The sequence below is a fragment of the Drosophila erecta genome, unplaced genomic scaffold (genome assembly GCF_003286155.1).
Source record: "Drosophila erecta strain 14021-0224.00,06,07 unplaced genomic scaffold, DereRS2 tig00000283-arrow-arrow-pilon, whole genome shotgun sequence".
Classification (NCBI taxonomy): domain Eukaryota; kingdom Metazoa; phylum Arthropoda; class Insecta; order Diptera; family Drosophilidae; genus Drosophila; species Drosophila erecta.
The window spans coordinates 999,572-1,024,425 of record NW_020825217.1 but is presented as its reverse complement, the minus strand read 5'-3'; the positions used below and the strand labels follow the sequence as shown (position 1 = coordinate 1,024,425).

Below are 24,854 nucleotides of genomic sequence, written 5' to 3'. Positions count from 1 at the left end.
TGGGAAAATACTTTTTTTTGTGATTTTTTGCTTTTTTTGTAAGGGGTAACATCAACAAAATTTGCCAAAAATGGCCAAAAAATTAGATTTCTATTTTTGAATACAGTTCGATTGGAAATTAAAATACGAGCTCAACGAGGTATGACATTCCATATTCAGACAATTATTTTTAAAGTTGTGGCCAAAAAACTGAATATTTTATGTCAGAAAATCGGAAAAACGCATTTTGGCAAATATTCGATATTTTCGATGGGAATTTTCATCATAACTTCCATAAAAATGATCAAAAAGATGAAGGAATGACAGTTTTGAGCAGCTTTTTACCAACGCTAACCATCCCTATCACTTTTTGACGGATTTGGGAAAATACATTTTTTTGTGATTTTTTGCTTTTTTTGTAAGGGGTAACATCAACAAAATTTGCCAAAAATGGCCAAAAAATTAGATTTCTATTTTTGAATACAGTTCGATTGGAAATTAAAATACGAGCTCAACGAGGTATGACATTCCATATTCAGACAATTATTTTTAAAGTTGTGGCCAAAAAACTGAATATTTTATGTAAGAAAATCGGAAAAACGCATTTTGTCAACAACATTTTTTTTTGATAACATCAACAAAATTTGCCAAAAATGGGCAAAAAGTTTAATTTCTATTTTTGGATACAGTTCGATTGGAAATTAAAATACGAGCTCAACGAGGTATGACATTCCATATTCAGACAATTATTTTTAAAGTTGTGGCCAAAAGTTCTAGGAGTACCAGATTTCCTGCAGTAGATCTCCCTCCTGGGCACCGGCAGAACTCAACTGGAGGACATCATCTAGAGGAAAACCGACAGGCGTGTTAGAAATTAACGTATTGATAATACCATTATGTTAATAAAATGTAAAAAAACATCAAACATGTGCGTTTTTATTTAATGTCTCCAGTATTCGGTTGCTAGGTTGTATTGCATACTTTTAGCTGCTGCTGGAAAATTAGTCTTAGTCATTCATGTTTGCTGATTCCTACTGAAAATTAAAAACAAAAAAAAACATATTTTTTCGTATTTTATTACTTATATAGATTGGATGGTGGTCATTGCAATATTAATATTGCATACTTTTAGGATCTGACCGATTATTGATCAGCTGATCATTAATTGTGTTGCATACTTTTGGGCTGGCAGCGATTTTAACAGCTGTTCATGTTGCATTTAGTGTTGCCTACTTTCGAGGGCCACTTCATTTCAAATTCTGCAGATTCACCTGCTGGCATTTCTGTTCGCCTGGTATCTGAAATCAAAGAAGCTGAATTTTTCAGGCAAAAATTAACAAAACGCCTCATTTTGTAGTGCAAATTGGGCAATATCTGATCCCATACACCAGGTAAACAGAAATGCCAGGAAGCGGCCAACGATCATTGATACGACGATAATATGAAAACCGGACGTTTGATCCGAGTTTTGTTGGGCAAATTGAGAGATTCTGGATTTCAGATACCAGGCGAACAGAAATGTCAGGAGGTGACTCTGCAGAATTTGAAATTATGCTGCCCTCGAAAGTAGGCAACATTAAATTGAACGATCAGCTGATCGCAATTTGTAATATCCGTGTGCAGCCCAAAAGTATGCAACGGAAAGTTTATGATCAGCTGATCAATAATCGGTCAGATCCTAAAAGTATGCAATATTAATATTGCAATGACCACCATCCAATCTATATAAGTAATAAAATACGAAAAAATATGTTTTTTTTTTTGTTTTTAATTTTCAGTGATTCCTACTCTGGCAGTCAAAGAGATCGGTTGTGTCGCGCGCATGCAAAAGTGATTTATTTTTTGCTTATCGGTGCATTCCCTTTTGTGCTCAAAATAGCACAAATCATTTATTTGGGCGCTGCTTTGAGCGGTGTCGGCAGTTTGACAAAAACAAAAAGTGCATCAGGTGAAGTGCATTCAAACGGTGCTTTCTGCCCTTCGGGCAAGTCATCTACCTCACCCCGCGCAGAACTGCACAAGAGGTAAACAAACTTTGCTTATCAGTAAAACCGAACTGTTTATGCTCTGTTCCGGACATTTGGGCCCGCAAATTATTTGCTGAATATTAAGACAATATAAAAACAATGAATGAAAACAGTTTCGATGACTCTCAGCTTATAAAGAAGCAGATTGATCATGAAAAAATGTTCTCAATAGCTGGAAAATTACCTAGTAAGATTAGAGACGAGTGCCGATCAGAAATTCAACGCATTACATGCAATAAGTCTCAAAGCAGTCCCACCACAACAACAGTGACATTTTCTAGTGCCAGTAGCAGCACCATATACACAATGGCAAATCCCACAATGAGCAGCATCTGTTCTGGTTCAAGTGTAGCAAACCAAGAATGTTCCCAATTGACCAGCCCCGACATTGCAGCAAAAAATCTAAGCGGTGCTGCCAGAAGATTACTGGATGATCAAAATCGGAAAGCAGGCAAGAGAAAAAATGCAAAGCCACTGTCCCCCATCCTTAAACCGAAAAGAGTGAGCAGTACCCAGGGCCCGCACTTGGTCCCCACAATTAACCAGAAGGCAAGCTCTAGTAACAGGTTTGCTATTCTCGACACGGACATCATTACTAATGAAGAAAACGGGGAAGACATGATGTCTGAGGATGCCGATGATGCTAGTGCCCGCATGGACGAATTTCAATCTGCAGAAAACAATACTGCCAATAAATCCCAGGAAACATCTAACGCCAACAATCAACTCAAAGATTTTAAAAAACCACCCCAAATTGTTGTTAATATTAGCAACTTAAATGACCTATTTGAGCTCATACAAGAAAAGGCAAGTCTAGATAACGTCGTAGTCAAAGCTAACCAAGGGGAAACAGTCAGAATATTTCCCAAAGACAGTGACACTTACAGAAAAATTGTTAGCTATATGGATGAAATTGGTATGCAGTTTCACACTTACCAAATGCTGACAGAAAAAGCACACAGAATTGTAGTAAGGGACTTACATCACAGCACACAAAACAAAGATATAACGGCCGATCTGAAATGTTTAGGCTATGAAGTACTTCACATTCACAACCCTAGTTCAAGGGTTAATAAAGATGAAAAACTCAATATTTTTTTCATTAACATTAAGCCCTGCCCTAATATTAATGAAATTTATCACGTGAAGACCCTTTGCCGACAGAAAATACGGATCGAAAGGATGCGAAAGTCTAGTGAAATTGCACAATGTCGACGTTGCCAGGAGTATGGCCATACAGCTAAATACTGCCGCAGACATCCAAATTGTGCCAGGTGTGGTGAAAATCACCAAACCACACAATGTACACGTCCTGTAGATGCTCTGCCCACATGCTATCACTGTTCTCACGATCACATGGCTAGTTATAAAGGTTGCCATAAGTACCAGGAGCTTCTCCGCAGATCTATGGGGCCTGCGAAGAAGGCGAATCACTTAAATAGGCAGAATCATGGGTTCAACCATAGAGATCAGCAACAGTTTCCTTCCGTGCAGATTAATCGCCGTAAGAGTACTAACCAGTCAACTGAAGATCAGCAACCAACACAACAACACCAAAATATGGTACAGCATCAACCATCTATAGGCCCTGGGGTAAATACAAAAGTATCCTATGCCACAGTAGCAAAAGAATACTCTAATACAACTCCCTCCAAGGATGGACCAGCTCAGCGACGTTTATATAACTTACAAACGCAACAGTTATCGCAGCAACAACGACTGAACACTCAGCAAAATAATTCACTTGACGTCCAAGCATTGTTACAACAGCAACAACAACAGTTCCAAGAATGGCAGCAGCAAATGCAACAACAACAACAACATCAGTTTCTTATGTGGTTGCAACAGCAGCAACAAGATCAGCAACATCACAGAAATCAAACCAATCAACGACTTGAAAAGCTCGAAAGAATGGTATTTGAAATAACCACCATGTTAAAGCAAGGAGCTGGGAATGAACATACCTACCAGCTTTCTAACAACGCTCCACACCCACAATGAATCCACTAAAGATTCTTATTTGGAATGCCAACGGCATTTCAAGAAAAGCTAAAGATATTGAGCTTTACGCGCACAATAATAGCGTGGACATTCTTCTTGTGACGGAACTTAGAATTAAAAGAGGGGATACTGTTAAGATATATGGTTATGCTTTCTATCCAGCATTTAGGCCATCGCAAAATAATAATAGCGTTGGTGGAGCAGCCGTGTTCGTTAGGACAACTCTTCGCCATTTCCCGCAAAGGGTCATAGAGACACGCAGCATACAAATGTCTACAGTAAAAGTAGCTACAGGACTGGGTGACGTGCAGTTCGGCGCCATTTACTGTCCTCCCAGTGTTAGTATCGACGAAAGACAATTTACTGACACAATACGCTCTTGCGGCCAACGGTATATGATTGGTGGCGACTGGAACGCCCGACACTGGCTTTGGGGCGACACCTACAATTCACCCCGGGGGCGTGAGCTAGCGGAAGCCATCTCTATCACTGGAGCTAAGATACTTGCAACTGGTTCGCCAACCAGGTATCCTTATGTACCCAGTCATACGCCTTCCTGCATTGACTTCGCGGTGCATCATGGTATACCAGATTCCCTAACAAGTATAACACAAAGTTGGGATCTGGACTCCGATCACTTGCCTTTGATCATCAGTATTGTGACAGATAGTACCCATGTGAATCCAAGTCCACGATTAGTCAACAAGCACACTGACCCGCTCGCTTTTAGTCAACAACTGGAGAGCATGATCCCGTTGAACATCACGCTAAATTCTGGTGAAGAAATTGAAATGGCTGTTGATCACCTTACGCAAAGTATTCACAGGGCTGCGACTGCATCTACGCCTTCTGTTCCTCGGACAGGCACCCCCTATGGAATATCCCTAACAAGAGAGGCTAGAGAGCTCCTGACACAGAAAAGGAGACTCAGAAGGCGAGCAATCCGATCTCAAGATCCCTGGGACCGCATCTTATGGAACCGTGCTGCAAAACAACTACGAAATGTGGTAAGAGACCTTCGAAGTATCTTTTTTGAGCAGAAGCTGGCTTCTATGGACTATACGGTGGATGCTGGGTATTCACTCTGGAAGTCCACCAAATCCCTCAAAAGACAACCGTTCAGACAGGTACCCATTAGATGCCCGGGAGGTGAACTTGCTAAAAACGAGGAGGAACAGGCCAATTCCTTTGCAAATCATTTGGAGACTAGGTTCACCCATTACCAATTCGCTACAATGGAGCAGAATCGAGAGACGCTTGACAGCCTAGAGATACCCCTACAAATGTCGCTACCAATTAAACCAATCAGGGTTGAGGAAATTGCCGAAGTCATTAAATCAATGCCAATAAAGAAGACTCCTGGCATCGACAATGTCTGTAATGCCACGTTAAAAGCGCTACCTCTCCGAGCCATCCTATACATGGCGAAAATATTTAATGCTATATTTAGGGTGCAGTCCTTCCCAAAGCAGTGGAAAATGGCAGCAATTCTCATGATACATAAGCCTGGGAAACCTGAAGAGGATCCGGAATCGTATCGGCCCATAAGTCTGCTGTCTTCGCTATCCAAGATATGGGAAAGGCTGATTGCCAACAGACTAGGTGACTTTATTAAGGAGCGCCGTATCCTCCCAGATCACCAGTTTGGATTTCGACAGGGACACAGCACTGTGGAGCAGGTTCACAGACTGGTTAAGCACATTATTCAGGCGTTTGACGACTTGGAATACTGCAATGCTGTATTTATTGACATGCAGCAAGCATTTGACAGAGTCTGGCATATCGGCCTACTCTGCAAAATAAAAAAGCTGCTTCCAGCACCATACTATGGAGTCCTGAAATCTTACCTGGAAGATAGGAAGTTCATGGTCAGGGTCAGAAGCACCTACTCAACCCCTTGCTACATGAGAGCTGGAGTTCCGCAGGGCAGCGTCCTCGGCCCGCTGCTCTACTCAATATTTACCGCGGATTTGCCTTGCCCAAATATGCACCATATGGAAGCTCCCAGGAAGGCCCTACTCGCCACTTACGCTGACGATATCGCACTGTTATACAGCTCCAGTTCTTGCACTGAGGCAGCACGTGGCCTCCAAGAGTATCTCAATACTTTGGCTGCATGGTGCAAAAGATGGAACTTAAAGGTAAATCCACATAAGACCATCAATCCTTGTTTCACCTTGAAGACTCTCATTAGGCGCACACCACCCATACAATTTGATGGCGTAACCCTAGAACAACCTCTGCAGGCTAAATACCTTGGGATCACCCTTGACAAACGGTTGACCTTTGGCCCACACTTAAAAGCTGCGGCACGGAGATGCGGTCAGAGAATGCAACAACTGCGATGGTTGATCAACAGAAGAAGCACCATGACACTTAGAGCCAAAAGGGCAGTATACGCCCACTGTATAGCCCCGATCTGGCTATATGGAGTGCAGATCTGGGGTATTGCTGCAAAATCGAACTATAAACGCATTGAGGTCTTGCAAAATCGTGCAATGCGTGCCATCACCAACTGCCCATACTATGTACGTAGCTCAACCCTTCATCGGGACCTTAATCTGCATACAGTGGAAGAACAGATCTCAAGGCACACAAGCAGATACAGTGATAGGCTTAAAAGACACCACAGCATGCTAGCAAGACGCCTACTCCCTGCCAGGCCTCTAAGAAGGCTTAAAAGAAAGGGCTTTGCCAAAACAATTGGACAGCTTTAAAGACCCCCTCGACGTTTGAGACTCTGTTGTTAGTCTTCCCACGATAAGTGAGAAGTTTGGTTATATTATTTATATGTTTAATTGCAATGTTATGGTACTAGTACTGCATGTACGGATTCGTCGCTTTATAATAATAAACATTTAAAAAAAAAAAAAAAAAAAAAAAAAAAATTTTCAGTAGGAATCAGCAAACATGAATGACTAATACCTAATCACATTCTTATGTTGGTAATTGTGCTAGACTATACTTACATATACCTTATTGTAGTTCTTATAGTAGGGAATATGTTATGGAATATCATTTTACATTACGTGGAGTACTCTCTTTCCATGGCAAGCCAATTTCAGTCGTGGTGTTAATCGTCCTTCTATAAAAAATGGTATAATTAATATTTTTCATAAATAAATTTCCTAATAGTGGATAAGTGCTTGACTATTCTATACTACTACGTCAGTTTCACTGAACACCTATGTACATTTATGGCCCCGCTCCTTACTTTATATATTTTTACCAGTGCATCCATAATGCCGAATGCAGCAGAATCTGCGCAGCAATCTCAATTTGAATTTGAATGCAGATGGCGTTTGATTTTTGGCCAGCCTAATTATGTTCGTCTCTCTGCCGCGTGCTCTTGTGCCTTTTACCTTTCACCCCGCCCCCCTCACTAACACACACGCACACACACGCGCACACACGCACACAGTTGCAATCGTGCTGCTGTGTGCGTGCAAGATTGGCAAACCAAACAGGAAATGCTAATTACATGTAAGTGTACACAGCGCATGAGTGTTTGCGTGAGCGGAAGTGTGTGTGGGCCACTTTCGCTGCGCCTCCCCAGCAGCCGCCCACGCCCAGCCACGCCCCTACTTCGCCCACGGGTAGCAAAGTCGCCGGATTGCCGGCTCATGCAATATTATTGCTCGCAATCTAATTAACCGCACAGCGAGACCAGCGCACCCACAGGACCACCCACACAGTCACCTGGCCAATATTTGCGCCAACTGGTCATATCGAAATGGCCACGCACACCAGCGCATGCACACACACACGGACACACAATGGAAATTATACGCTTAATTGAGAACGGAATCCTGCGCTAATTCAATTCGCTTCCGCCTCCAACTCCACCTGCCTCTCCACCACCATCTCCCCGCGATCCTGACCTGACTTTTGGTAGCTCCTCTGGTCAGCCAAGCAGCCTAGAAGGAGCAGCCATCAGACGGATACTCAAAAGTGTGGCCGCACAGCTGGCCCAATTATTTAAAGCCATCTTAGCAACTCTAAGTACAATTGTGGCAGCTTCCCTGTGGCGCTCCTATGCTCGTAAACCTCGACTATCGCAGGACGCAGTTGCAGTGACACAGTTCCGTTGGCCACAGCCACTGCACTGGGCCGTCCACCTCCCACCATCTGGCTTCCTTCCCTGCTGGGTCCCCAGACCCAGACTCAGACCCAGATCCAGATCCTGCGCTTCTTTTCTCGCCCGCCCTGTCGATTAGTCAATTATAGACAAATGGCCTGGGAGTTGCGAGCGCGGCACAATGTAAACAAGCCATCAATAGCAGCACGAGCGCAGGGGAGCGGCTGGGGAAAGCGCGGAGAAAGGGTGAAACGGAGGACCGGAGAACCGAAGCACCGGACAACGGGAGAAAAGAGAACGGCTGACAGGGGAGAAAGTTCAGCAAGCGGCCTGGCTGAGATAAAAGAATTATGCATAGGCAACAGCAGGGGCGCAGGGGACGGGTCCGGGTCCGCGTCCGCGTCCGCGTCCGGATAGTCGAACAGGGTCCAACACAAAGGCGAGAAAGGAGCCACGGGCCGGCCCGGAATCAGCGGGATGGGTTGAGCGAGAGGAAACCACAAGCCACACAGAGAAATTGAAAAAGAAAGGCAAGAAGCAGCAGCAGCCAGAGCAAAAAGCTCCCCACTGCAGGGAAAACGGATGCCCGCGATGTCGAGAAGTGGCAAGCGGAAAACTAGTCGGAGAAAAACAAGCGATCACTTTCGAGGAACTAACATTTTTAATAGGCAAACGCAGGCAAGCGAAAGCCCTAATTGCCTACATCGCGTCATTCAAATAACTCAGCACAAGGCCTTGGCATTAAAGGCTGTTTGTAGTTTCCCTGTGACCTTCAAGCAAAACCTCTATTTATAGGACCACCCAATATTTTCTCCCTGTGGCGGCCAAGCACCTGGAAAGGACACAAATGCAGGAGGTCGAATGGGAAGCGAAGGGGGGCAATGCCACCCCTCCGCGCTGGAAAGCCAAACTCAAACGGAAATCGGAAAACGCAGCAAAACAAAAGGCAAGCGGAGCCAGAAGAGAAGCAGAGAGTCCCCCGCAGGACTAAGCGGCTAGGGGCATGCCATTTGTTTCAGGACGCAAATGGGGCGAAGTCCGCGGCGGAGAAACGTCCGAGCCAAACAAAAGCTATCCGCATCCGGGCCACATGGACAAGAGCTACGAAAGAAGGAGCAGCACTTGGCAGCAGTACCGCTTGGCTGCGATATGGCGACTTTGGAGTTCTCCTGTAAACTAGTATTATCGGTGTCACTTGAATCGAGCAACAACTTTTCCCAGGCATGTGCATCCCTGTTCCTAGCATCTGCAAGCATATGATATCACAACAAATTGAGGCCAGGCAGAGATATGTTCCGGCTCGTGACATTTTCAGCTGAATGGAGGTGCTGCTATGGCCTGGCATCGGCCATCTGGAGCAGACTCACAGAATCGAGGACGCAATCTGGTGGACCATGGAGGTCTATGCCGCCTCCACATGCTCCATCTTCCTTTGTTTCGCCTGTCAGCTGCGGCCAGGCGCTTTAACTTTAAGCAGACTTCTGGCCGATCGCAGGCACACGATTTCCGCCAAGTGCCAAGTGCCATGTGCCAAGTGCCAGCTGGGAGATGGGAAATGGGAAATGGAAAATGACCACGGGAAAGAAGGATGCCCTGTTACAAATCTTCCTTTTTAGCCCACATCCTGGCCATGATGCTGCCAATTGCCAATTGCCAATCGGCAATCGCCAATCGCCATGCAAACAAAGGCAACAAAAGCTAGTTAATTGGGTAAAATGCTCGGCGGAAATTGAAAGCAAAAGCATGGCCACACGCATGGGCGGCGGGCGGGGGGCTGCAGGGGTCAAAGGGGCAGGCGAAATGCAATAAATATCTAAATTTCCCCTGTTGCCAGCCGGGCCATTATTTATCGATTTATGCAAATTTGCAGCGAACATTTTATCAATAAACAATAATAAATTAAAATCAACAATCAGTGGACTAAACAATCGCATCGTCGTCTCTTTTCCGCAAATCGCACTCTCTCTTTCTCTTTCTCTTTCTCCTCTGTGTGTGTGAGATTTTTGTTTTTTTCGTTTTTTCGGGTGGGCGGGCATTGTGGTCACTGTCCAAATTGAAAACGAAATTTATAAATGCAAATTGTCAACGCCACCGAAAGCCAGCAGAAGAGCCAAAAATGCATAGCGTTTTTCCACAAACACACATACTCGCACATACATGCATACATCTGGATAAGTACTTACGTGCATGCAAATACATGCATACGTGTGCGAAATGTACACGGGGATGTACATATACGCGACATGTATACTATATGTCGACTATACGGACAAATTTACGGCAGCAAAAATGAAATGTTTGTTGCTCGCAATCAAAAATGAAAGCGGCGAGGGGGGGTAGGAGCACAAAGATACCCGACGCAGTGGAGATTGGAGACCCCAACGGCAGGTCAGGTTCTTTGCGGCAGTAGGAAAAGTAGGAAAATGCGCTGCCCAGTGGGAAATTCGATTGCGAGATGAAAATCCTTGCCCTGCGGCGCCAAATAATTACTATGCCTAGAGATGTGTGCACACTGTTTCGAAAGCGCTGCCAGCTGCTTACCCTGCGGGCGTGCACACACTGGTGCAGCTGGGAGAGCAGTGTTTTTGCAGAATTTTAATTTGAATTTTATTATCAGCCATGGTGGATGGATTTACAATGCAATTAGCATCGCTCCGGAGCAAAGTACTGCGCAGCAGAGCTAATGGAATCAAAAAAATGCCATTTGAATTTAAAGCGAATCGACGGGATTGCCATAACTTCATTCGTTCAGCACAGGTTCGAGGTTCCACAAGATACCGCAGGTAGCTATAGTGCATGTTAGTTGAGCCAACATGGCTGAATAGCCAGCTCATTTGAAAGAATTTTCCATTAGGGTAAGTAAAACAACATAGTGGCTGCTCAAGGCCGTTTGCATTCCAGCGGGGAGCTCTATCGCGTAGAGCTATCGGGGCCTAATGCTATGGGCCACCTCCTGGACACCTGGCGGATGTCTCGCATCCTGGCGCTCACCTGGCGCGTACCACAGCACCCACCCCTCGCTACACGCCCCGCATCTCCGGGAGCGTGACCACCTCTGACCGGAGCTATTTTTGCATACTTTTGTGCGACGCGCAAACAATTTGCATTTTCCATTTTCCATTTCAGCGTCAAATGAAATGCGCTCCACTCGTTCCCCTCGATCCCCTCGTGCGGATGCCCCCTTCTCCGCGTGGAGTGGAGGGGCCACTCTCGACCCAACCAGGAGCTGCACCGATGATTTATTGCACTTTTGACGCTATTGCTATTTTATTTGTTTGCGATGAAGTCATTTAGTGCGCGCCACACGCGTGGCAGCTCGATGCGGTTGCAAACTCTGTGCAAGGTGGCGAAAGTCCACGGACAAGAATGATCTCCTGCCACTCCAGCCTTCAATTACCTTTAATCCACGCCCATGTGCCCAACTAGTCCGCTTTGGGGACTGCCCACATGGCTTCCGCCTCAGGTGAACGTCTTAATTGTGGCGTTGACCATGTCATTCGAAGTCTATGGAAAATATTTAAATACTTTTCGAGTCGACGCCAGGGGAGGAGCCTTTCCGCCCGCCGAAGCTTAACTAACGCATAATTTAACTGAGAGCTGTCTTCAAGTTGGCGCACAAAGACCTCCAAGGACTCGGAGCCCGAGACTTGGTTGCTTTCTGCTCCTGGAGCTGTTAAATGCCAGCCAGGGGCGGCTGAGCGCCAGGATGTGCTGCACGGGGGTTTTCAATCCGACACGACTTGAGACAAGTGCCCCACGGCCCCTCCCGCTTTTTATCCTTTCTCTCTGCTCTCTACTTAGGTGTCGTGCAGCTGGTCCTGAGCCATCCTCGTGCCATCCTCGTGCATTTATACGTATGCGTATAGGGGCAGTGTGTATGTGGCATATATCTGAGTAGTTTCGTGAGGTATTTGCACTGGCAGCTATTTGCCAAACGCCGCACATAGACACTCCGCACTCCGCACTCCGCACTCCGCACTCGGCAGTCGGTGGAGTGTCGGTGGAAAAGTGAAAAGACGAGGGCCATTTGCCATTTGGCATTTGGCATTTGGGCACTTTCCGGGCCAAGAGCTCGGCACAAATGCATTTGCTTATTAAGCTCGCTGTGCCTCAGTTTACGTTTATATTTGAATTATATTCGGGCGCTTCGCTTTCACAGGGCGCCTGCCTCCTGCGAAACGGAAATGGAAATGGGAATGGCAAATGATGCGGGAAGTGCAATGGGACAAGTGAGCCACAGTAAAAGGTGCCAGAGCAGCGCGTGACCTCTGACACAGCGGCATTGTTATTCCGGGAGCAAACCTCCTTCGACCGCAGCTACAGCGAAAAGCAATTAAAGCAGGACAACTTTTCAGAAGTCCGCCCGCAAGAGCCTCCATGCCTCGGCCTCCGAGTGGCCCAGTCACGCGGGTTAGGGGCAGATGCGCCCCAGTTTGATTGGCAATCGGGGCGAGTGACAAGTGGCACGGCGACCGGAAAAACGAATGAATTGGAAGCCTTTCAATAAATTCCGCTTTTTCATTTTTCATTTTTCATCTTTCCGTTTCTATCCTTTTTGTGGCACGCTTCCCCCTTCCCCCTTGCCCCTTCCGCTCCCCCCTCTCCCCGCTCCGCCTTCGGGCGGCGCTCGGGCTCTCCACACTTGACAACAATTTATGAGACCACCGTTGCCATCCAACTAATTGAAAAACTAAGCCTGCCAGTTAAGCCAAGCCAAACTTTTCCCTCGAATTCCCCCCACCGGAAACACACACACAGAGGGGCGGGAATGGGGGGAATGCTAAGGGAAGCTGTGGCAGTGGCTGTGGCAGTGGCAGTGGCACATGCAAACAAAACCCCAAAATGTTGCACTTAATTGCAACTATTGGAAACTTGGTCCTAATCCGGCTCCTGCAGCCAAATTGGTTTATTTTCTTGCCAAATTCTTGGTGCACGTCCTCAGTAGAGCAAATAATGTAGGAGTCCTGGGTGGGGCGCACAAAGTTCCTGGCCACACACCCACACCCACACACACACACTCCCACACACTCTCGCACACACACAACCATATCGAGCTGTCGCAACAATTCAGTCAATTTATGCATATCAAGCATCTTTGTTTGGTCCTTGCATTCGGCGAGTCGCCCGATTTCGAAAAATAGTGCTTCACTGATTGAGCAATTATGGAAATTGACATTTTATCTGCTCATAATTCGGTTTAATTGAAGCCGCCCACACACTGCCTGCTCGAATCGGGTCTAAATGCCTCCATGGTGGCAGATAGCAGCCCCGTCCCTCCCCTTTCATCCCGGGCTGCCTAAGTCTGGTGCCGATTGGCCCTAATTGACTTCTGGGCGTGGTGCCTGCATGCGGAATCGATACCTTTGATTCTAAGCACTCTGAAAGGACATCTTACGATGAGTTGCAAGCTTTATCCTGCTAATGTGCGAAATAATTTGGTAAATGCTGGCAGGTTCTTGCCATCAGATTACCAATTGGACCCCAATTCCGCTTCGGCAGGACGCGTCCACCACAAAAAGTGGACCAATCGTCCACCTCCGTGGAGCTGAAGCAGATCGAGCATGAGATCGAGCACCCTGCGCGGTGCTGAATACGCCCCAACATACCGTGTACTCCACGGCGAGGAGCCTCGGAAATGCCAGTGTGTTTACAGCTTCGCCATTTTAAGCGAAAATCGCTGACGCAGCGTGTGTGACAGCGGCAGCCGCAGCAGCAGCCGCAGACCCCCGCCTCCCCCTTGGACGTGGAGTGTCTTTGCATAATTTTAGACAACCGCACGAGGGCGACTTTAATGTCATCAGCGGTTTTGGCCGCATTCCGTTCGCCCATCCGCCGCAGAAGCCCCGACGACTTCCGACAGCTGTCAGCGGATTTAATGTGCAGTTTTAATCAAATTTACATCAGGCTAGTTAGGCGACGTGCTGTCCTCGAATGGAAGTGAGTAGCAAGCTGGAAATATGGGTTCCTTCCAGGGACACCGAGCATGCAAGCTCGCATTGTGGACGGAACAGCCTTGAGCACTTGATGAAACAATCTTTTTGCGAGCAAGCACACCTTTGTGACGATGTAACAAGTGCGACTAGAAGTGTTTGTGGCATCGAGAAGTGTTTGCAATGTTGAAGGATATGGACCGATTAAGCTTCGCAAGGCGAGTTTCCACCCGGAGGGCAAATTCGCAATTTTGGGGATTTTTAGGAAAAAAAGTGAGGGAAAACGAGTTTGGAAGGAAGCGAAGAGAAGTGTTGCAAAACGGATGTGCAAATTGCATTGGTTGCGATGCCCCTAAAACCTCCGACTTTGTGGCGCTCGAAGACATAGCAGTTTCTCCAAATCTCTATCTCTCTCCCCAGCATCCCCAGCATCCCCCACCGCCACCCGCTCCCCCGGAGTGAGCAGAGGTGTTTGTAGGAAAGTTTCGCCGACATCTTAATTTCTCACTTGTAAATTGAGCTGCGCCAGCAACCGCAAATTAGACCCCAAAGTATACGTACTTGTGGATGCCAAATATTCCCCGGAGTTCTCCTTCTCCTCCTCCCCCCCTGCTTTCACCAACCGCGCCCACACTCACACACACAGTGGTACACATGCACGCACGCACACGCATTGGCACGCACACATTCATGCGTAAAACCAACATGAGCACAAAAGACAGAAGACAGAGGAGAAAGGTGAAAGGTGGAAGTCAAGGAGACAAAGCGCGCTTGGAGTGTTGCAAACTCGAAGTGGAAAGCTTGAAGGGGGTAAAGGGGGGGGTGGTGGAGTAGAGGGGCCCCATGCCAATTAAATGAAAGTGCGTGAGGATGTGGGAAATGGGCGGGCTCGATAGAATCCTTTATCCACTCCTTCGACATGGCGACAGCTAGCCAAATTAAATTCAAAATCAATTAGTCGGAGCATTAGGAGGCTAATTGAAGGCTTTACTATTGATATCCAGCATTGAGTATTTTGAAAGGAAAACATCCAGAGATCAGATAACTTGAAAAAGGAAAAAAGTCACAAAAAAATGTTTTTCCCAAATCCGTCAAAAAGTGATAGGGATGGTTAGCGTTGGTAAAAAGCTGCTCAAAACTGTCATTCCTTCATCTTTTTGATCATTTTTATGGAAGTTATGATGAAAATTCCCATCGAAAATATCGATATTTGCCAAAATGCGTTTTTCCGATTTTCTGACATAAAATATTCAGTTTTTTGGCCACAACTTTAAAAATAATTGTCTGAATATGGAATGTCATACCTCGTTGAGCTCGTATTTTAATTTCCAATCGAACTGTATTCAAAAATAGAAATCTAATTTTTTGGCCATTTTTGGCAAATTTTGTTGATGTTACCCCTTACAAAAAAAGCAAAAAATCACAAAAAAATGTATTTTCCCAAATCCGTCAAAAAGTGATAGGGATGGTTAGCGTTGGTAAAAAGCTGCTCAAAACTGTCATTCCTTCATCTTTTTGATCATTTTTATGGAAGTTATGATGAAAATTCCCATCGAAAATATCGAATATTTGCCAAAATGCGTTTTTCCGAAATTCTGACATAAAATATTCAGTTTTTTGGCCACAACTTTAAAAATAATTGTCTGAATATGGAATGTCATACTTCGTTGAGCTCGTATTTTAATTTCCAATCGAACTGTATTCAAAAATAGAAATCTAATTTTTTGGCCATTTTTGGCAAATTTTGTTGATGTTACCCCTTACAAAAAAAGCAAAAAATCACAAAAAAATGTATTTTCCCAAATCCGTCAATAAGTGATAGGGATGGTTAGCGTTGGTAAAAAGCTGCTCAAAACTGTCATTCCTTCATCTTTTTGATCATTTTTATGGAAGTTATGATGAAAATTCCCATCGAAAATATCGAATATTTGCCAAAATGCGTTTTTCCGATTTTCTGACATAAAATATTCAGTTTTTTTGCCACAACTTTAAAAATAATTGTCTGAATATGGAATGTCATACCTCGTTGAGCTCGTATTTTAATTTCCAATCGAACTGTATTCAAAAATAGAAATCTAATTTTTTGGCCATTTTTGGCAAATTTTGTTGATGTTACCCCTTACAAAAAAAGCAAAAAATCACAAAAAAATGTATTTTCCCAAATCCGTCAAATAGTGATAGGGATGGTTAGCGTTGGTAAAAAGCTGCTCAAAACTGTCATTCCTTCATCTTTTTGATCATTTTTATGGAAGTTATGATGAAAATTCCCATCGAAAATATCGAATATTTGCCAAAATGCGTTTTTCCGATTTTCTGACATAAAATATTCAGTTTTTTGGCCACAACTTTAAAAATAATTGTCTGAATATGGAATGTCATACCTCGTTGAGCTCGTATTTTAATTTCCAATCGAACTGTATTCAAAAATAGAAATCTAATTTTTTGGCCATTTTTGGCAAATTTTGTTGATGTTACCCCTTACAAAAAAAGCAAAAAATCACAAAAAAATTTATTTTCCCAAATCCGTCAAAAAGTGATAGGGATGGTTAGCGTTGGTAAAAAGCTGCTCAAAACTGTCATTCCTTCATCTTTTTGATCATTTTTATGGAAGTTATGATGAAAATTCCCATCGAAAATATCGAATATTTGCAAAAATGCGTTTTTCCGATTTTCTGACATAAAATATTCAGTTTTTTGGCCACAACTTTAAAAATAATTGTCTGAATATGGAATGTCATACCTCGTTGAGCTCGTATTTTAATTTCCAATCAAACTGTATTCAAAAATAGAAATCAAATTTTTTGGCCATTTTTGGCAAATTTTGTTGATGTTACCCCTTACAAAAAAAGCAAAAAATCACAAAAAAATGTATTTTCCCAAATCCGTCAAAAAGTGATAGGGATGGTTAGCGTTGGTAAAAAGCTGCTCAAAACTGTCATTCCTTCATCTTTTTGATCATTTTTATGGAAGTTATGATGAAAATTCCCATCGAAAATATCGAATATTTGCCAAAATGCATTTTTCCGATTTTCTGACATAAAATATTCAGTTTTTTGGCCACAACTTTAAAAATAATTGTCTGAATATGGAATGTCATACCTCGTTGAGCTCGTATTTTAATTTCCAATCGAACTGTATTCAAAAATAGAAATCTAATTTTTTGGCCATTTTTGGCAAATTTTGTTGATGTTACCCCTTACAAAAAAAGCAAAAAATCACAAAAAAATTTATTTTCCCAAATCCGTCAAAAAGTGATAGGGATGGTTAGCGTTGGTAAAAAGCTGCTCAAAACTGTCATTCCTTCATCTTTTTGATCATTTTTATGGAAGTTATGATGAAAATTCCCATCGAAAATATCGAATATTTGCCAAAATGCGTTTTTCCGATTATCTGACATAAAATATTCAGTTTTTTGGCCACAACTTTAAAAATAATTGTCTGAATATGGAATGTCATACCTCGTTGAGCTCGTATTTTAATTTCCAATCGAACTATATTCAAAAATAGAAATCTAATTTTTTGGCCATTTTTGGCAAATTTTGTTGATGCTACCCCTTACAAAAAAAGCAAAAAATCACAAAAAAATTTATTTTCCCAAATCCGTCAAAAAGTGATAGGGATGGTTAGCGTTGGTAAAAAGCTGCTCAAAACTGTCATTCCTTCATCTTTTTGATCATTTTTATGGAAGTTATGATGAAAATTCCCATCGAAAATATCGAATATTTGCAAAAATGCGTTTTTCCGATTTTCTGACATAAAATATTCAGTTTTTTGGCCACAACTTTAAAAATAATTGTCTGAATATGGAATGTCATACCTCGTTGAGCTCGTATTTTAATTTCCAATCAAACTGTATTCAAAAATAGAAATCAAATTTTTTGGCCATTTTTGGCAAATTTTGTTGATGTTACCCCTTACAAAAAAAGCAAAAAATCACAAAAAAATGTATTTTCCCAAATCCGTCAAAAAGTGATAGGGATGGTTAGCGTTGGTAAAAAGCTGCTCAAAACTGTCATTCCTTCATCTTTTTGATCATTTTTATGGAAGTTATGATGAAAATTCCCATCGAAAATATCGAATATTTGCCAAAATGCATTTTTCCGATTTTCTGACATAAAATATTCAGTTTTTTGGCCACAACTTTAAAAATAATTGTCTGAATATGGAATGTCATACCTCGTTGAGCTCGTATTTTAATTTCCAATCGAACTGTATTCAAAAATAGAAATCTAATTTTTTGGCCATTTTTGGCAAATTTTGTTGATGTTACCCCTTACAAAAAAAGCAAAAAATCACAAAAAAATTTATTTTCCCAAATCCGTCAAAAAGTGATAGGGATGGTTAGCGTTGGTAAAAAGCTGCTCAAAACTGTCATTCCTTCATCTTTTTGATCATTTTTATGGAAGTTATGATGAAAATTCCCATCGAAAATATCGAATATTTGCCAAAATGCATTTTTCCGATTTTCTGACATAAAATATTCAGTTTTTTGGCCACAACTTTAAAAATAATTGTCTGAATATGGAATGTCATACCTCGTTGAGCTCGTATTTTAATTTCCAATCGAACTGTATTCAAAAATAGAAATCTAATTTTTTGGCCATTTTTGGCAAAAAAATTCCCTTACAAAAAAAGCAAAAAATCACAAAAAAATGTATTTTCCCAAATCCGTCAAAAAGTGATAGGGATGGTTAGCGTTGGTAAAAAGCTGCTCAAAACTGTCATTCCTTCATCTTTTTGATCATTTTTATGGAAGTTATGATGAAAATTCCCATCGAAAATATCGAATATTTGCCAAAATGCGTTTTTCCGATTATCTGACATAAAATATTCAGTTTTTTGGCCACAACTTTAAAAATAATTGTCTGAATATGGAATGTCATACCTCGTTGAGCTCGTATTTTAATTTCCAATCGAACTGTATTCAAAAATAGAAATCAAATTTTTTGGCCATTTTTGGCAAATTTTGTTGATGTTACCCCTTACAAAAAAAGCAAAAAATCACAAAAAAATGTATTTTCCCAAATCCGTCAAAAAGTGATAGGGATGGTTAGCGTTGGTAAAAAGCTGCTCAAAACTGTCATTCCTTCATCTTTTTGATCATTTTTATGGAAGTTATGATGAAAATTCCCATCGAAAATATCGAATATTTGCCAAAATGCGTTTTTTCCGATTTTCTGACATAAAATATTCAGTTTTTTGGCCACAACTTTAAAAATAATTGTCTGAATATGGAATGTCATACCTCGTTGAGCTCGTATTTTAATTTCCAATCGAACTGTATTCAAAAATAGAAATCTAATTTTTTGGCCATTTTTGGCAAATTTTGTTGATGTTACCCCTTACAAAAAAAGCAAAAAATCACAAAAAAATTTATTTTCCCAAATCCGTCAAAAAGTGATAGGGATGGTTAGCGTTGGTAAAAAGCTGCTCAAAACTGTCATTCCTTCATCTTTTTGATCATTTGTATGGAAGTTATGATGAAAATTCCCATCGAAAATATCGAATATTTGCCAAAATGCATTTTTCCGATTTTCTGACATAAAATATTCAGTTTTTTGGCCACAACTTTAAAAATAATTGTCTGAATATGGAATGTCATACCTCGTTGAGCTCGTATTTTAATTTCCAATCGAACTGTATTCAAAAATAGAAATCTAATTTTTTGGCCATTTTTGGCAAATTTTGTTGATGTTACCCCTTACAAAAAAAGCAAAAAATCACAAAAAAATGTATTTTCCCAAATCCGTCAAAAAGTGATAGGGATGGTTAGCGTTGGTAAAAAGCTGCTCAAAACTGTCATTCCTTCATCTTTTTGATCATTTTTATGGAAGTTATGATGAAAATTCCCATCGAAAATATCGAATATTTGCCAAAATGCGTTTTTCCGATTATCTGACATAAAATATTCAGTTTTTTGGCCACAACTTTAAAAATAATTGTCTGAATATGGAATGTCATACCTCGTTGAGCTCGTATTTTAATTTCCAATCGAACTGTATTCAAAAATAGAAATCTAATTTTTTGGCCATTTTTGGCAAATTTTGTTGATGTTACCCCTTACAAAAAAAGCAAAAAATCACAAAAAAATGTATTTTCCCAAATCCGTCAAAAAGTGATAGGGATGGTTAGCGTTGGTAAAAAGCTGCTCAAAACTGTCATTCCTTCATCTTTTTGATCATTTTTATGGAAGTTATTCCCATCGAAAATATCGAATATTTGCCAAAATGCGTTTTTCCGATTTTCTGACATAAAATATTCAGTTTTTTGGCCACAACTTTAAAAATAATTGTCTGAATATGGAATGTCATACCTCGTTGAGCTCGTATTTTAATTTCCAATCAAACTGTATTCAAAAATAGAAATCAAATTTTTTGGCCATTTTTGGCAAATTTTGTTGATGTTACCCCTTACAAAAAAAGCAAAAAATCACAAAAAAATGTATTTTCCCAAATCCGTCAAAAAGTGATAGGGATGGTTAGCGTTGGTAAAAAGCTGCTCAAAACTGTCATTCCTTCATCTTTTTGATCATTTTTATGGAAGTTATGATGAAAATTCCCATCGAAAATATCGAATATTTGCCAAAATGCATTTTTCCGATTTTCTGACATAAAATATTCAGTTTTTTGGCCACAACTTTAAAAATAATTGTCTGAATATGGAATGTCATACCTCGTTGAGCTCGTATTTTAATTTCCAATCGAACTGTATTCAAAAATAGAAATCTAATTTTTTGGCCATTTTTGGCAAATTTTGTTGATGTTACCCCTTACAAAAAAAGCAAAAAATCACAAAAAAATTTATTTTCCCAAATCCGTCAAAAAGTGATAGGGATGGTTAGCGTTGGTAAAAAGCTGCTCAAAACTGTCATTCCTTCATCTTTTTGATCATTTTTATGGAAGTTATGATGAAAATTCCCATCGAAAATATCGAATATTTGCCAAAATGCATTTTTCCGATTTTCTGACATAAAATATTCAGTTTTTTGGCCACAACTTTAAAAATAATTGTCTGAATATGGAATGTCATACCTCGTTGAGCTCGTATTTTAATTTCCAATCGAACTGTATTCAAAAATAGAAATCTAATTTTTTGGCCATTTTTGGCAAATTTTGTTGATGTTACCCCTTACAAAAAAAGCAAAAAATCACAAAAAAATTTATTTTCCCAAATCCGTCAAAAAGTGATAGGGATGGTTAGCGTTGGTAAAAAGCTGCTCAAAACTGTCATTCCTTCATCTTTTTGATAATTTTTATGGAAGTTATGATGAAAATTCCCATCGAAAATATCGAATATTTGCCAAAATGAGTTTTTCCGATTTTCCGATTTACAGTTCAATCGAACTGTATTCAAAAATAGAAATCTAATTTTTTGGCCATTTTTGGCAAATTTTGTTGATGTTACCCCTTACAAAAAAAGCAAAAAATCACAAAAAAATTTATTTTCCCAAATCCGTCAAAAAGTGATAGGGATGGTTAGCGTTGGTAAAAAGCTGCTCAAAACTGTCATTCCTTCATCTTTTTGATCATTTTTATGGAAGTTATGATGAAAATTCCCATCGAAAATATCGAATATTTGCCAAAATGCATTTTTTCCGATTTTCTGACATAAAATATTCAGTTTTTTGGCCACAACTTTAAAAATAATTGTCTGAATATGGAATGTCATACCTCGTTGAGCTCGTATTTTAATTTCCAATCGAACTGTATTCAAAAATAGAAATCTAATTTTTTGGCCATTTTTGGCAAATTTTGTTGATGTTACCCCTTACAAAAAAAGCAAAAAATCACAAAAAAATTTATTTTCCCAAATCCGTCAAAAAGTGATAGGGATGGTTAGCGTTGGTAAAAAGCTGCTCAAAACTGTCATTCCTTCATCTTTTTGATAATTTTTATGGAAGTTATGATGAAAATTCCCATCGAAAATATCGAATATTTGCCAAAATGAGTTTTTCCGATTTTCCGATTTACAGTTCAATCGAACTGTATTCAAAAATAGAAATCTAATTTTTTGGCCATTTTTGGCAAATTTTGTTGATGTTACCCCTTACAAAAAAAGCAAAAAATCACAAAAAAATTTATTTTCCCAAATCCGTCAAAAAGTGATAGGGATGGTTAGCGTTGGTAAAAAGCTGCTCAAAACTGTCATTCCTTCATCTTTTTGATCATTTTTATGGAAGTTATGATGAAAATTCCCATCGAAAATATCGAATATTTGCCAAAATGCATTTTTCCGATTTTCTGACATAAAATATTCAGTTTTTTGGCCACAACTTTAAAAATAATTGTCTGAATATGGAATGTCATACCTCGTTGAGCTCGTATTTTAATTTCCAATCGAACTGTATTCAAAAATAGAAATCTAATTTTTTGGCCATTTTTGGCAAATTTTGTTGATGTTACCCCTTACAAAAAAAGCAAAAAATCACAAAAAAATTTATTTTCCCAAATCCGTCAAAAAGTGATAGGGATGGTTAGCGTTGGTAAAAAGCTGCTCAAAACTGTCATTCCTTCATCTTTTTGATAATTTTTATGGAAGTTATGATGAAAATTCCCATCGAAAATATCGAATATTTGCCAAAATGAGTTTTTCCGATTTTCTGACATAAAATATTCAGTTTTTTGGCCACAACTTTAAAAATAATTGTCTGAATATGGAATGTCATACCTCGTTGAGCTCGTATTTTAATTTCCAATCGAACTGTATTCAAAAATAGAAATCTAATTTTTTGGCCATTTTTGGCAAATTTTGTTGATGTTACCCCTTACAAAAAAAGCAAAAAATCACAAAAAAATTTATTTTCCCAAATCCGTCAAAAAGTGATAGGGATGGTTAGCGTTGGTAAAAAGCTGCTCAAAACTGTCATTCCTTCATCTTTTTGATAATTTTTATGGAAGTTATGATGAAAATTCCCATCGAAAATATCGAATATTTGCCAAAATGAGTTTTTCCGATTTTCCGATTTACAGTTCAATCGAACTGTATTCAAAAATAGAAATCTAATTTTTTGGCCATTTTTGGCAAATTTTGTTGATGTTACCCCTTACAAAAAAAGCAAAAAATCACAAAAAAATTTATTTTCCCAAATCCGTCAAAAAGTGATAGGGATGGTTAGCGTTGGTAAAAAGCTGCTCAAAACTGTCATTCCTTCATCTTTTTGATCATTTTTATGGAAGTTATGATGAAAATTCCCATCGAAAATATCGAATATTTGCCAAAATGCATTTTTCCGATTTTCTGACATAAAATATTCAGTTTTTTGGCCACAACTTTAAAAATAATTGTCTGAATATGGAATGTCATACCTCGTTGAGCTCGTATTTTAATTTCCAATCGAACTGTATTCAAAAATAGAAATCTAATTTTTTGGCCATTTTTGGCAAATTTTGTTGATGTTACCCCTTACAAAAAAAGCAAAAAATCACAAAAAAATTTATTTTCCCAAATCCGTCAAAAAGTGATAGGGATGGTTAGCGTTGGTAAAAAGCTGCTCAAAACTGTCATTCCTTCATCTTTTTGATAATTTTTATGGAAGTTATGATGAAAATTCCCATCGAAAATATCGAATATTTGCCAAAATGAGTTTTTCCGATTTTCTGACATAAAATATTCAGTTTTTTGGCCACAACTTTAAAAATAATTGTCTGAATATGGAATGTCATACCTCGTTGAGCTCGTATTTTAATTTCCAATCGAACTGTATTCAAAAATAGAAATCTAATTTTTTGGCCATTTTTGGCAAATTTTGTTGATGTTACCCCTTACAAAAAAAGCAAAAAATCACAAAAAAATGTATTTTCCCAAATCCGTCAAAAAGTGATAGGGATGGTTAGCGTTGGTAAAAAGCTGCTCAAAACTGTCATTCCTTCATCTTTTTGATCATTTTTATGGAAGTTATGATGAAAATTCCCATCGAAAATATCGAATATTTGCCAAAATGAGTTTTTCCGATTTTCTGACATAAAATATTCAGTTTTTTGGCCACAACTTTAAAAATAATTGTCTGAATATGGAATGTCATATCCGTTGAGCTCGTATTTTAATTTCCAATCGAACTGTATCCGAAAATAGAAATTACATTTTTCTGTTACTACCGCTAACCTGTGTTAGCTTGCGCGCCCAAATGGCTGAGAGAATAGATAAAAAAGGTCACAAAAGGTTTTTGGCTCACCCCGTATGCCTTAAAAAATAAAAATAAAAAAAAAACACCAGAATGATCAAGTTTCATTGTTGTGATTTTTGCCAATATCCATGCCGATGTCCATTAGCCTAGATACAGTAAAGCCTCTGCGAGCATGTACGCATCCTGCCCCCAGTTGACCCCTTTTTACCCACCTTTAACCCCCCTTTAACTCCCTTTAACCGCTTTTGAGCGCTCACATAACCCCTCAACAAAGATGCATTCAATCTGTCAGCTGCTGCTCCAGCTGCAATTTCCCCATGGGCCCATGTCTGCGCTTTCCCTGCAACCCTTTCAACGCCCCTCCCCCGCACTTTCCCCCCACCCCCTCTGCGCGCTTTTCACACCGCCCCACGTAGGCAAACATTTGCAAATGAGCGTTGAAGCGTGGGACACCAACACCGCAGCCGCCTCAGGTGAAAACTCCACCCTAGCCCGATCTGTCCCGCTCCCCCCCCCCCCCCCCCCCCCTCCTTTCTACGCTTTTCCATTTCCCAGGAAAGGGATTGGGGATTGGGAGTCGGAATGGAAAACGCGTGCACAATTAGAGATAGTTGCGGCGAAGGCTGTGGCAGCTCTTGCCGGGCCAAAATTGAAATATTTAATTAAATTTGACAGGAGCAGGCGGCACTTTTGCTCTTTGTCTTCCGCCGTATTTG

General features: G+C 40.7%; 1 long non-coding RNA gene across 1 annotated transcript in view; it reads right to left on the bottom strand.

Moving 5' to 3' along the window:
- Nucleotides 1-687: 687 nt before the first annotated feature.
- The window catches only part of LOC113564639, a 31,315-nt gene continuing 7,148 nt past the window's right edge, over nt 688-24,854 (bottom strand). The window contains exons 2-3 of the long non-coding RNA XR_003408172.1: nt 7,032-7,092; nt 688-823 (exon numbers count right to left, since the gene is read on the bottom strand). This is a non-coding gene — a long non-coding RNA (uncharacterized LOC113564639). The remainder of the gene's footprint in view (nt 824-7,031; nt 7,093-24,854) is intronic.